Raw genomic sequence first — 15,866 nt, forward strand, 5'->3', positions numbered from 1 at the left:
CCCTGTTACACAGACTAGAAGAACAAGCGGACCAGTTAATTGGAGAGTATCAGGCAGCATGTCACAAAGGTCGATCTTGCATCGAACGGATACAGAACTTAATAACAATGTTGCAAATGAGATGATACAGAAATATTGTGGTAACTTTTGTTGATTTTAAAAAGGCTTACAATTCAATAGGTAGACAAACATTATTCCACACTTTAGAGGAGTTCAGCATTTATAGGAAAACACAGCCAGTTATTCAACAGGCATTAACAGGTACAATCTCCAAAGTTAAATTCATGGGAGAAACATCAGATGCATTTCATATCCATACTGGTGTTCGCCGAGGAGATGGAATGTCCCCCCCTTCTATTTAACATGATTCTGGAAAAAATTGTGAGAACATTGGAAAAGTAAATAAAAGGAATTCAGTTTGGGATTAAAAAAGAGCAGAGTATCAGGGTGAAGTGTCTGTCTTTCACAGGCGATCTTGCCATTATGACGAACAATAGAGAGGAAACCAAACTTGCATTGGAAAAACTACATGAAATCTCACAGAAAACTGGGCTACAAATCTCCTACGAGGGAAACACAGTGTATGGAAAACAAACCTGTAGATAATCTTCCCATTGCCCACTTCAGATACCTGGGAGAGATAATCCAACCATCAGGACTGAGCTCAATAGCCAATGAAGATAGAATCTCCAGATTACAAAAAGCATATAAGTTCTTTTGGAATCACTGTAATAAGAAATCTATTTCTGTCAATGCAAAACTAAGGCATTACAATGCAGTAGTCCTACCAGAACCACTTTATGCTGCAGGAGCTACAGAAATTCATGGTCATACAAGGATCAGAGAGACAGAAATGCAGGAAAGAGAAATAGGAAAATATACGGACCAGTGTTTCGGGAAAGATATTGGATGAAGAGGCCAACTAGGGAGATTTACAAAGACATAGAAACAATAACAGACACCATTAGAAAGAGAAGGATGAAGCATTTTGAACATATAAACTGGATGAATAAAACAGGCTCACAAGGCAAATCTTTGAGATAGTAAACAAGAGCAAAAACAAGACAAAGTGGATCACTGAAACAGAAGAAGACATTAAAGAACTGGGGATCACACAAGACAATATAAACAATAGAGAAGAGTTTAGAAACATCATACAGAAACACACACTTTAACAAGAACACATGGAGGACAGAAGACGAAAAAGATGGTTGGAAGAACGCAAGAAACAACACAGTGAACATATGAAGAGAATTTGGGAAGAATGAAGAAAAACATCATGACTACTCAAGTTCAATCGCAGGCAATAATCGTATGTGTATGTACAATATAACTTCTGCACCATCTCAGTACAGTAAAGTGTTCATTGTAAATAAGTATTGTAGTAGTTCTATTATATGTTTATTACCTTATAAACAAAAATAAAACATTTTTTTAATTTTAAATTCAGAGCATTAACACGATCTTAGTGAATGAGTGGTATAAAACGATCCATTCATATGTTGTTGTTGTTGTGGTCTTCAGTCCTGAGACTGGTTTGATGCAGCTCTCCATGCTACTCTATCCTGTGCAAGCTTCTTCATCTCCCAGAACCCACTGCACCCACACCCTTCTGAATCTGCTTAGTGTAGTCATCTCTTGGTCTCCCTCTACAATTTTTACCCTCTACGCTGCCTTCCATTACTAAATTGGTGATCCCTTGATGCCTCAGAACATGTCCTATGAACCAATCCCTTCTTCTGGTCAAGTTGTGCCACACACTTCTCTTCTCCCCAATCCTATTCAATACTTCCTCATTAGTTATGTGATCTACCCATCTAATTTCCAGCATTCTTCTGTAGCACCACATTTCGAAAGCTTCTATTCTCTTCTTGTCCAAACTATTTATCGTCCATGTTTCACTTCTATACACGGCTACACTCCATACAAATACTTTCAGAAATGACTTCCTGACACTTAAATCTATACTCGATGTTAACAAATTTCTCTTCTTCAGAAATGCTTTCCTTGCCATTGCAAGTCTACATTTTATATCCTCTCTACTTCGACCATCATCAGTTATTTTGCTCCCCAAATAGCAAAACTCCTTTAGTACTTTAAGTGTCTCATTTCATAATCTAATTCCCTCAGCATCACCCAATTTAATTTGACTACATTCCATTATCCTCGTTTTGCTTTTGTTGATGTTCATCTTATATCCTCTTTTCAAGACACTGTCCATTCCGTTCAACTGCTCTTTCAAGTCCTTTGCCGTCTGACAGAATTACAATGTCATCGGCGAACCTCAAACGTTTTTACTTCTTCTCCATGAATTTTAATACCTACTCCAAATTTTTCTTTTGTTTCCTTTACTGCTTGCTCAATATACAGATTGAATAACATGGGGGACAGGCTACAGTTTCTAGAATTTTGTCATCGTGTCCATTTTGTGAGATGTACACTCCTGGAAATGGAAAAAAGAACACATTGACACCGGTGTGTCAGACCCACCATACTTGCTCCGGACACTGCGAGAGGGCTGTACAAGCAAAGATCACACGCACGGCACAGTGGACACACCAGGAACCGCGGTGTTGGCCGTCGAATGGCGCTAGCTGCGCAGCATTTGTGCACCGCCGCCGTCAGTGTCAGCCACTTTGCCGTGGCATACGGAGCTCCATCGCAGTCTTTAACACTGGTAGCATGCCGCAACAGCGTGGACGTGAACCTTATGTGCAGTTGACGGACTTTGAGCGAGGGCGTATAGTGGGCATGCGGGAGGCTGGGTGGACGTACCGCCGAATTGCTCAACACGTGGGGCGTGAGGTCTCCACAGTACATCGATGTTGTCGCCAGTGGTCGGCGGAAGGTGCACGTGCCCGTCGACCTGGGACCGGACCGCAGCGACACACAGATGCACGCCAAGACCGTAGGATCCTACGCAGTGCCGTAGGGGACCGCACCGCCACTTCCCAGCAAATTAGGGACACTGTTGCTCCTGTGGTATCGGGGAGGACCATTCGCAACCGTCTCCATGAAGCTGGGCTGCGGTCCCGCACACCGTTAGGCCGTCTTCCGCTCACGCCCCAACATCGTGCAGCCCGCCTCCAGTGGTGTCGCGACAGGCGTGAATGGAGGGACGAATGGAGACGTGTCGTCTTCAGCGATGTGAGTCGCTTCTGCCTTGGTGCCAATGATGGTCGTATGCGTGTTTGGCGCCGTGCAGGTGAGCGCCACAATCAGGACTGCATACGACCGAGGCACACAGGGCCAACACCCGGCATCATGGTGTGGGGAGCGATCTCCTACGCTGGCCGTACACCTCTGGTGATCGTCGAGGTGACACTGAATAGTGCACGGTACATCCAAACCGTCATCGAACCCATCGTTCTACCGTTCCTAGACCGGCAAGGGAACATGCTGTTCCAACAGGACAATGCACGTCCGCATGTATCCCATGCCACCCAACGTGCTCTAGAAGGTATAAGTCAACTACCCTGGCCAGCAAGATCTCTGGATCTGTCCCCCATTGAGCATGTTTGGGACTGGATGAAGCGTCGTCTCACACGGTCTGCACGTCCAGCACGAACGCTGGTCCAACTGAGGCGCCAGGTGGAAATGGCATGGCAAGCCGTTCCACAGGACTACATCCAGCATCTCTACGATCATCTCCATCGGAGAATAGCAGCCTGCATTGCTGCGAAAGGTGGATATACACTGTACTAGTGCCGACATTGTGCATGCTCTGTTGCCTGTGTCTATGTGCCTGTGGTTCTGTCAGTGTGATCATGTGATGTATCTGACCCCAGGAATGTGTCAATAAAGTTTCCCCTTCCTGGGACAATGAATTCACGGTGTTCTTATTTCAATTTCCAGGAATGTATGAGCCACAATCCGTAGGTAGCGGTCATCCACAGCAGTAATAGCCCTTGGGCGGTCTGAGCAACGCATGTCATCGACAGTATCTCATTGACTGTATCTCCTCCATGTCCGAAGAACATCGCTTTAGTTCACTACAAGATGCCTGGACACTCCCCTTGTTGAGAGCCCTTCCTGGCGCAAAGTATGGGCACGATCGAACCGCAGTGTTGACCGTCTAGGCATGGGCTGTGCACCTTCTTCCTGGTGGAATGACTGGAATTGATCGGCTGTTGGACCCCCTCCGTCTAATAGGCGCTGCATGCATGGCTGTTTACATCTTTGGGTGAGATTAGTGACATCTCTGAACAGTCCAATGATACAATATCCACAGTAAACGTCTATCTTCAGGAGTTCTGGGCACTGGGGTGATGCAAAACTTTTTTTGATGTGTTTGTATGTGGAAGAGATGAAATGAAACAACATGTAGATTAATCATGGAATGGAAACACACAGCAACAGAACGTACCAGCGTGACTTCAAACACTTTCTTACAGGAAATGTTCAAAATGTCCTCCGTTAGCGAGGATACATGCATCCACCCTTCGTCGCATGGAATCCCTGACGCGCTGATGCTGCCCTGGAGAATGGCGTATTGTGTCACAGCCGTCCACAATACGAACACGAAGAGTCTCTACATTTGGTACCGGGGTTGCGCAGACAAGAGCTTTCATATGCCCCCATAAATGAAAGTCAAGAGGGTTGAGGTCAGGAGAGCGTGGACGTCATGGAACTGGTCCGCCTCTACCAATCCGTCAGTCACCGAATCTGTTGTTGAGAAGCGTACGAACACTTCGACTTAAATGTGCAGGAGCTCCATCGTGCATGAACCACATGCTGTGTTGTACTTGTAAAGGCACATCTTCTAGCAGCACAGGTAAAGTATCCCGTATGAAATCATGGCGGTGAATCTAGGAAGTACAGTACATACTGGCGAAACTAAAATGAGCTCTAACATGGAATTAAGCGTTTCCGGACACATGTCCACATAACATCTTTTCTTTATTTGTGTGTGAGGAATGTTTCCTGAAAGTTTGGCCGTACCTTTTTGTAACACCCTGTATAACCAAATGAAAATTATTCTAAGTCGTCAGAAATATATCTATGATATAGAAGGTAGTAAAAGAAAGGAAGAAATTTTATTTCGTTATTAGACCTAGCATCACAGTGTACAGCAATAACCCCAAAACCATCGCTGTGCAAAAAAAAAAAAGCCATTCAAGAGGCCATTGATAGCACCGATGTTCCGGCACTTCAACGGGTCATGCTGAATTTCGCTATTCGTCTGCACCACACTGCCGCCAATGACGGCAGGCATATCGAACATGTCGTAACCTAGATCCAAATATCTGTAGTGATGTGTACATGTTGAATAAAGTGTATATGTGCCGCAGTTTGTAATTAATTTACATAATTTAATAGTACCAAATGGTAACTGATAGTTGCTCAGTTCTTGAAAAATACTAGGCTCTTTTCACTTCATCTGAGATATGTTCTAGCATGATGTTGGTCGTGGTGCTAAGAATTTCGTTTTGTATATCATGACGTGGGTATTTTTTCAAGATTCAAGTATTTTCCTAACATTCAGGTCTTATTTCCCTATAAGTTCCATTAACTCTAAAAATTGCCCCTATTTGCATTATCTTTTGATCCATTATGAGCTCTTTGAGTTATTCCTCGAAGGGCTGTGTATTGGGATAACGCTCATTTCACTATAATTCCCGCACACGTGACGTCACACACAATTTCGACCACCGCATGATTGATTATCGATTTTCGTTAGCATTAGGTAGAGGCCTTTCACAAGATTTTATGCCCGCGTTCCGGCGATTTACAAAGACACGCAATTTTTGGAATGATTTATTATAACTATTACTATAATAAAATGTCCGTAATGATTTATTAACAATTGATGCCTTCATATAAGAGTGCTCTCTTAGGAGTAAGCTATTGTCATCAATAGTTTACAAATTAAGAATGAAACACACTTGTTTTATAATTTGCAGTATACCGTTTCAAAATAATGAAGCACAGAAAATGTATCAGAGAAACATCACCATTATCCTTAAATGACACTTAATAAAGAATCAACGATGCAAGCCTTCAAGACAGAATATGATAATCAAGACCGCAATTAAACATCATATAATGAATAACGTACTGGTTTCTAGAGCCGAAGACTGTTGATTCGCATCGCGTTGTATGCAATTTTTTTCATATTAGAGTTGTTAACGCGTTCTGTTACTTTGTTATGAATGTAATACGTATATGTATGTTCTGCACCTCTGGATGTTGTATTCAGTCTGATCTGAAAACGAAGGACGAAATAAATATTTATCGATTGCCGATTATGTGCTTAGGCAGGAACCTAAGAGGACAGCTTAAACTGCTGCGAGTGAATAACATTCATATTCTTCTTTGTCATAAAGTCGATAACCGATCATGCAGTCGCCGATATAGTGCTTGGACATCAAAATGACGTCACGTTTGCGAGAATTATTGTGGAACGAGCATTAGCGTGTGCCTCGTAATACATCGGCAATCGTTTATGTGTATTCTCTGTTTTCTTGAACTTCTAGAGCATACATTTCGTCTATCAGAGCAGCAGTTGATGAATCCTCTCCAATTTTTTAATTTTTTAAAGACTCCCAAGCAATTACAGAGTTTAAAGTCGGAATTAGGATCTCTTGCTCTTTTCCAATTAGTGAAACCCTGACTTACAAAACTAAGCAATTGGCTTTTTGTGCTTGAGTTTAGGAACGGAAAAATCTACAGACAAAACAATATGCATCATCATATACACTACTATATTCAAGCCACGGATGAATTTTGTATCAGCCTGGCTTCAAATTACTTTTTCTCTCTCCAAACATGCGAAAACGAAAACGTCGTAATAGAGATTGTTTTGTTTCTTCAGTAGGTTACGTAGATACATCACAAACTGAAGCAGATGGATTACTGCTTCTGATGCTACTGGTAAGAATAGAAAATAAATCTTTACCTTTACTTTCAATGAGTTTTTCTTTTTCCAACTGTTTTCCTACTTGCATTTTTTCATCATCATTAAACACTATTTTTCCTATCTCACTTTTGGGATCGTGGAAACTATCCTCTGCAGTTACAGACGAAGACGTAAAGTGGTCATTTGGTTTAATTACTTTTTGTTAGCGACTGAATAAATCTGATACGCTATGTTGTTTTGCCATGTTACTATGTTCAGTTTCCATAACACGTACAGTTCACTACCAAAAACAAAAGAGAGACCACAATGAAACCAAATACCCTTTTCTTGGTTCAAATGGCTCTGAGCACTATGGGACTCAACTTCTAAGGTCATCAATCCCCTAGAACTTACAACTACCTGAACCTAACTAACCTAAGGACATCACAGACATCCATGCCCGAGGCAGGATTCGAACCTGCGACCGTAGCGGTCGCGCGATTCCAGACTGTAGCGCCTAGAACCGCTCGGCCACTCCGGCCGGCTACGTTTTTCTTGTTTGCTGTTAATGCAAACTACAGAACACACGTGCAAACGCAAAACGGACACTGGGGAAAAACCGTTCGTTCGATTGATAGATCGACTAGTTTGTTCACTTGTTGTTCAACAGATACAGGTCAACACACAGGTTGAGGTTAACGCTGTAATCATAAAACCCACTTCGAATGTATTTGTTTTATTTATAACTTCAACAAAATTGTTTAACAAATTAACGGAATGGTTTGCCACATGTCTGTAGCTGTATACAAGTTATTTTAATTTTATCGAATAAAATCTAACTTTGGACTTTGATATAAAATCTGTCCACATTATCTGGGTGGGCCAGAGGATGAACCAAGAAAATTTTGGGTGGGTAGCACCCCATCCCAGCTCACCCTTGGCGCCGCCACTGTGTGGCACCCATCCATCTCATGCATTCACGTCCTCCACCACTTTGACTCATATTACAAGGCCGCTCAATGGCTCAGCGTTAAAAGTGCTTGGTTCTTCTAAAACTATATCTTTTAGTACTCCTGTATCACCAACTTTGATATTTTGTTCTTCTTCTTCTCAACCTGTCATAATCTCTCCATTAAACGTAACATCCTCTACAACTAGCTGGTTTTTACTACCACCCATATCTTTGTGGTTACACAGCAGAAGGTTTCTGGAATTCACACAAGGAGATAAAAAGAAACAAATAGCGTTGTCATCTGTTTTAACTACTGTATTGCCACGTATTTTATTACTAGCTTGGCGCCTACTGCTTCACTCACATAGACTGTACAGTCTTCACCGATTTTTTTTCTCTGTAATCGAGTTACTATGTTGTTCACTAATTGCATCACCTTCTGAAGTTTTCACGCTAATTAAAGCCACAGAAGCATTGTATTTTCGTGATGTATTTCTGACCAAGAAGCGATTCTGGTAGCAGGAGTCCAAGGTTCCTGTTAATTATGCCTTTGCTTTCTTGTGGTGATACTTCCATAGAAACTTTCAGGCTTTACCACATATTTCTTTGTATCCAAATGAGAAGTAAAACACCAATTTTCATAGATTTTCCTTTTTTTTAATACAGCAAAATATTTTCTTAAAAATGGTCATCTCCTATTCTACCACCTTGAGCGTTGTCTTTCCAAAAAGAGTGAAACATATATTACTTTCATGTGTAACAGAGTTCACTGGGGGTCGAACAGCACGTTTGGGTTCGGTGTGGGCGGCGGTGGGGTGGGTGGAATGCTGTGGCCTGTTGTGGGGCTGTGAACCACTGAGGGCTACGAAGGGACGAAGCCTCTCCGTCGTTTCTACACTACTGGCCATTAAAACTGCCATACCAAGAAGAAATGCAAATGATAAACGGGTATTTATTGAACAAATATATTATACTAGAACTGACATGTGCTTACATTTACATGCAATTTGGGTGCATAGATCCCGAGAAATCAGTACCTAGAACAACTACCTCTGGCCGTAATAACGGCCTTGATACGTCTGGGCATTGAGTCAAACAGAGCTTGGATGGCGTGTACAGGTACAGTTACCCATACAGCTTCAGCACGATACCACAGATCAATAAGAGTAGTGACTGGGGTATTGCTCCGAGCCAGTTGCTCGACCACCATTGACCAGACGTTTTCAATTGTTGAGAGATCTGGAGGATGTACTGGCCAGGGCAGCAGTCGAGCATTTTCTGTATCCAGAAAGGCCCGTACAGTACCAGCAACATGGGGTCGTGCATTATCCTGCTGAAATTTAGGGTTTCGCAGGGATCGAATGAAGGTAGAGCCACGGGTCGTAACATATCTGAAATGTAACGCCCACTGTTCAAAGTGCCGTCAACGCGAACAAGAGGTGACCGAGACGTGTAACCAATGGCACCCCATACCATCACACCGTGTGGTACGCCAGTATGGCGATGACGAATACACGCTTCCAATGTGCTTTCACCGCGATGTCACCAAACACGGATCCAACCATCTTGATGCTGTAAACACAACCTGGATTCATCCGAAAAAATGACGTTTTGCCATTCGTGCACCCAGGTTCGTCGTTGAGTACGCCATCGCAGGCGGTCCTTTCTGTGATGCAGCGTCAAGGGTAACCGGAGCCATGGTCTCCGAGCTGATAGTCCATGCTGCTGTAAACGTCGTCAAACGTGTCGTGCAGACGGTTGTTGTCTTGCAAACGTCCCCATCTGTTGACATAGGGATCGAGACGTGGCTGCACGATCCGTTACAGCCATACGGATAAGATGCTTGTCATATCGACTGCTAGTGATACGAGGCCTTTGGGATCCAGCACGGCGTTCCGTATTATCCTCCTGAACCCACCGATTCCGTATTCTGCTAACAGTCATTGGATCTCGACCAACGCGAGCAGCAATGTCGCGATACCAAAACCGCAATCGCGATAGGCTACAATCCGACCTTTATCAAAGTCGGAAACGTGATGGTACGCATTTCTCCTCCTTACACGAGGCATCACAACAATGTTTCACCAGGCGACGCCGATCAACTGCTGTTTGTGTATGAGAAATCGGTTGGAAACTTTCCTCATGTCAACACGTTGTAAGTGTCGCCACCGGCGCCAACCTTGTGTGAATGCTCTGAAAATCATTTGCATATCACAGCATCTTCTTCCTGTCGGTTATATTTCGCGTCTGTAGCACGTCATCTTCGTGGTGTAGCAATTTTAATGACCAGGAGTGTAAGTAACCTGTTAAATACACAATACAAACAATACACAGTGCCTTAGACAAGTACGTTCCGAGTAAGATGGAAAAGACGTGCTGTGGTACAGCCGAGTTAGGAAACTGCTACGTAAACAAAGAGAGCTTCAGCACAGACTCAGAGAAGTCAAAACCTAACAGACACACAAAAGCTGAACGAGCGTAAGAAGTCAATGAGAGAAGCGTTCATTGTCTTAGATAGTAAAATTTTGTCAACTGATCTGACTGAAAACCGTAAGAGGGTTTAGTCTAACATAAAATCAGTAAACGAGTCGAAATCATTCATTCATTCACTCAGTAACCATACTGGCACCGAAACGGAAGATAACAGAGACAAGAATGAAATAGTGAATCCCATCTCCAGAAAATGTCTCACCTCGGAAGGACTATAAAACGGTCTCCCCTTTCAACTGTAGTACGAACCTCGAAATGACAGATATTGAGATAAACCATCGCGGAATAGAAAAACGACTACAGTCGCACAGTAGTGGAAAGGCAACAGGGCCGTATGAGATACCTAAAAAGATTGTGTGAAAGATGGTTCAAATGGCTCTGAGCACTATGGGACTTAACATCTATGGTCATCAGTCCCCTACAACTTAGAACTACTTAAACCTAACTAACCTAAGGACGTCACACAACACCCAGCCATCACGAGGCAGAGAAAATCCCTGACCCCGACGGGAATCGAACCCGGGAACCCGGGCGTGGGAAGCGAGAACGCTACCGCACGACCACGAGATGCGTGCTGTATGAAAGAACTCGCTCTCTTTCTAGCAGCAGTTTATCGTATATCTCTGGAGCGACGAAAAGTACCTACCGACTGGAAAAAAAGCGCAGGCCAATCTGTTGTAGAACTATGGAACATGTTTTAGATTAAAAAATTATGACGTTTTATGAGAACGAAAATCTTCTCTATAAAAATCTACATGGATTCCGCAAACAGAGCCTGCAAAACTCAGTTCGCTCCATTTCTCCGTGAGATCCATAGCGCTGTAGATAACTGCACTCTGGTTGATCCCATGTTCCTTGACTTCAGAAAGACATTTTGTGGGGCGGCGTGTTAATAATAATAAATCATAAGTTATAAGTAATACTGGAAACTGTTTTTGCGGTCAGCCAGAAAGCGATGGAGAACATACTGATCATAGTTTCCAGTCTGCAAGTCCACATTCTTGTCCAGCCCACTGAAAAAATGTTTCTATTCTCTATTTACCCCGCACGTCTTGTACAAATTTATTCTCAAGTAACTCCTCTGCAAGTTCTAGACTGTTGTAATAATTATCCATGCAGAGGTGATGCCACTTTCCATCATTAGATGTCAATAGTTCCATCACTGTTTTTGCCAAAGGCTGTCCAGCGCCGGAATATATCTTGAATGAGGAAATGTATCCCGTACTCGAATCACACAGCATCCGAATGAGTATGCCGTATTTCGAAATTTTTGACGGTTTGTAAACTTTAAAATGTAACCATCCACGCCACGGTATCATTCCTTCATCAAATGTTTTGACTTAGATTAAATGTTTCTTTAAACTTTTTGGAAAAATAATGAATAAGGAATTGGACTTTGACAAGCCGGTCGCCATTATCCAGTTTATTGTTGATGTCTGTTGATGTCGGAAAAATGTAATTTTTTAAATTATTTTTTATTTTTATTTACAATTCCCATAAGGATAGCAAGCCCAAACCATTTTCTAAGTTCGGGTCCTGTAACATCGACAAATTTGGCATTTTTTAAATCCAGTTCCCTTCTGTAGCAATTTTAACTGTAGTACTTGTTGGTTTCGTTGCTAATATATTCAAACAGATCGTTCCCAATATATCATTCTTCGATATCCTCGACTTTCTGTGGATCTTTGGGAAATATATTTTGACAAGGGGATCCTTCAAATTTATTATTGGTCCTCGGTAAATCAAGGTCTGACCATTGTGCACTGTCTTCTTCGTCTGATGCAACCGAATCAGTTGGCAACCGTAGCGTTCGCCGAATTCTTCTTAGACGTATTTCACTATCTTCCTATGATTCTGCGTTACTTTCAATTTTTTGATATCCAATGTCTTCTTCTCAATCGGCCAAATCGTCCGGAACGTGAGACAAGACGTCCGCGCATTCATCGTAAACAATGCTATTGTCTCTTTAGTCCACCTTGATGAAAGGGCACAAATACTTATAAAAACAAGACACTTGTTGACGTGTGTAACTTATTCTTACCTAAACAAAACACCAACAGAACGCAAAAGATAATAAATTGGTGTCGCCGGCTAGTGCGCGATACTAATCTCAAGAAACCACTCTGGTGTCACAGGCCGGCGACCGCTATTTCGCGTACGATACCACTGTGGTGTCACCGGACGGCATAGTGTTAATACTAATAATAAATCTCTCTAAGCTAAACAACACTATGAGCAGTTCAGGGGTGACCTCTACGGTAAGTTCCAATTAATTGATCTTTCGTCCTCAGTTCTGATATTCAAAACAATTGCTCGCCACAAAAGTGGAAAATAAGTGTCAGCACTTGCCACGCAGATTTGTAAACATTACGGGTGGCCCACTAACAGTTACTTCTGCGGAATCTAAGCGATCAGGGACGGTGTACAGTCCTCGCGAGTTCACTTCCGATTTGTACCGAAAAGATGAGTTTAGTAGTGGCAGCGCATACTCAGGCGTTTGACTAACGCGGACTTTATGGTAGCTGGGTGAGAAGTGAAGTGCTGCGTCGCAGGCCGTGTTTGTATACGGGCCCAGCGGACGGCCAAGGAAACATCGGCTGTTATCCGCTCTATGCCCACGGTAGTAACCTCTTAACGGCCGCTTTCTCGAACAAATAATATTTTATAACCCTGTTGTATATAAATTTAGAATCTTCGTAATTTTTGAATGAATGCAATTAAGTTAGCTATAATCACAAAAAAGGTTTAGCTCGCATGCATTTAAACTTTGTCATCTAATAATTTTAAAACGGAACTGACAGTAGAATATGACCTATGAACTACAACTTTAAGGGACCTCTTACTTGTCATTATCTGTTATTTCATAGGTTTCATCACGTGCTGTAATCAAAACTTTCTAGCATTAATAAGTAACAGATACTTAATCTACCACAAATAAGGACGTTTTTGTTAAAAATTTAGTTTTCAGTAAATTACTCGAAAGCTATTAGAGGTAGCTCAGTGGGGTCACATAGTTACTTTTGTGTTGAACTGAAGCTTCATACAAGTTTTCATACTTCTAAGTATAATATTTAGCACCTTCAATTTTTCTAAAAGAGTGGGTTCTGACCAAAATATTGCTTTAATCATTTGAGACTTGCACCAGTTCATTTTGCCATACATCTGCACATTATGACCAATTTTGGGTTCCTAGCTTTATTGCCGGCAGGAGTGGCAGTGCGGTTCTAGGCGCTACAGTCTGGAGCTGAGCGACCGCTACGGTCGCAGGTTCGCATCCTGCCTCGGGCATGGATGTGTGTGATGTCCTTAGGTTAGTTAGGTTTAATTAGTTCTACGTTCTAGGCGACTGATGACCTCAGAAGTTAAGTCGCATAGTGCTCAGAGCCATTTGAACCTAGCTTTATTATTTAGCACCACTCACTTTTTCTAAAAATGATGTATTTAGGGTTATATTCATCTGATCAATTTGAGATTTGACAGTTTAAACATTAATACACTGAAGCATATATTGGCTAAGTTTGGAAAAGCAATTTAATTTTTAATTTCATTCTTTAATTATGGTGCAATACTTGTGTGCTACGCACAGATGCGTTGTGATGATGTGGCACTACTAGCAGTGGCCTGGGGTAAGTCCCGGCACACTCTTTCGTCTCTGTATTTCTCAAACGATACAGCGATTGCTTCTCCACGATTTGACACCGTGCCGCATTACCGTTTAGTGAAGAAAAATACAATCTTATAGAGTATTGGAAAAGATTTGCCACTGGATGCAAGACGTCCCCACTGACAGGTCTCCAGGTGTCGATCTTAACGGAACAAAATCGAAAGATGTAAAAATAATTTCTGGAGTGAGTCAAGGAAGTGTGTTTACTTTGCATATAAACGGTGGCAATTATTGAACTATATGAAAAAAACGTAAATTAGTTACAAAGTACGGCGTGCACACACTTCATTCAACATGTAACCGTCACTACAGATATTCGGATTTAGGTTATAAAGGCTCCGATTTGCCTGCCATGATTAGCGATGTTGTGGCGCAGACGAATAGTAAAATTCTGCGTGACCCGTTGAAACGTCGGAACATCGATGCCGTCGATTATCTCCTGAACGGCTGTTTTCAGCTCAGCAATGGTTTTTGTGTTATTGCAATTCACCTTGTCTTTAATACAGCCCCACAAAAAGGCGTAGCGTGCGTTCAGATCGTGAGAATATGGTGACCAGTCGAGGTCCATACCAGTGTCCTCTGGGTACCCCAGAGCCAGAATGCGGTCCCCAACTGGCTCCTCCAGTACATCAAACACTCTCCTGCTTAGAAGGGGCCGAGCTCCATCTTGCATGAACCACCACGAACCACATACTGTCGATATCAGGGTCACTTTGGATAATGGTGATGAAATCATCTTCCAATCCCTTCATGTATTGTTCGGTAGTCACCGTGCCATCAAGGAATATCGCACCGATTATTCCGTGACTGGGCATCGCACCCTACACAGCCACCCGTTGGGGGCGAAGAGACTTCTCGGTCGCGAAATGCGGATTCTCAGTTTCCCAAATGCGCCAATTTTGCTTATTGACGAACCCGTCCAAATGGAAGTGGGCTTCGCCGCTAAACCAAACCGTACGGCGCATACTAATTCCCATCATGCTCCGGGGCCAACTGTGCAGTTTGAACGTCCTAACGGAAGCCGTTCAGAAGTGATGACTTCCGTTCAATAACTGTCACGCTATATATGATGTAGTGGAAAACGTAGGAAGCTTTTTAGGACTGTCCACAGATGATGCGGTTGACTATAAGAAAACAGCAACCCCAGAGGACAGTATCGATTTGCAAAATGACTTGCAGATACGTGATCAGTGGTGGAGTCTCTGGCCGTTGACCTTTAACGTAAATAAAAGAAACATTTTGGGCATGCATAGGAAAAGTAATCCACTGCTGTGCAACTACACTACTGATGACAAATTGCTGGAGACAGTATCTACCGTTAAATATCTCGGAATAACTGTCGAGAACGACCTTAAGCGGAACGGCCACACAAAACAAACAGTAGAAAAAGCGGACGTCAGACTGAGATTCTTAAGAAAAGTCTTGAGGAAATGTAACTATTCACGAAAGATTTGGCTTAGAAGAGTTGGCTTCATCAGTCTGAGCCCCTTATCAGATAGGAGTGATAGGAGAGACAGAGAAAACGAAGAGCGGCGCGTTTCGTTGCTGCATCAGATAGACGGCGCGAGACCGTTACGGAGAAGTTCAGCTAACTCCAGAGGCAGACGCTACAAGAGTGGCATAGTGCATCACGGAGAGGTTTACTATTGAAATCTCGAGAGAGTACTTTCTAGGAAGAGTCTGATAAAATATTACTTCCTCCCACATACATCTCGAGAAATGACCGCAATGAAAAATTTCGAGAAAGTAGAGCCAATACAGAGGCTTACCAACAGTCATTTCTACCACGCGCCATTCGTAGGTGGAACAGGGAAGGAGGGGCCAGTCAGTGGTACCAGACGCACCGTCCGCAACACACCATCAGGTGGCTTGCAGAACATGGAAGACGATGTTTGTGTTCAAAAGTGAATTCTGTGGCGTTT

This window comes from Schistocerca gregaria, chromosome 7 (assembly GCF_023897955.1).
Source record: "Schistocerca gregaria isolate iqSchGreg1 chromosome 7, iqSchGreg1.2, whole genome shotgun sequence".
Lineage (NCBI taxonomy): Eukaryota > Metazoa > Arthropoda > Insecta > Orthoptera > Acrididae > Schistocerca > Schistocerca gregaria.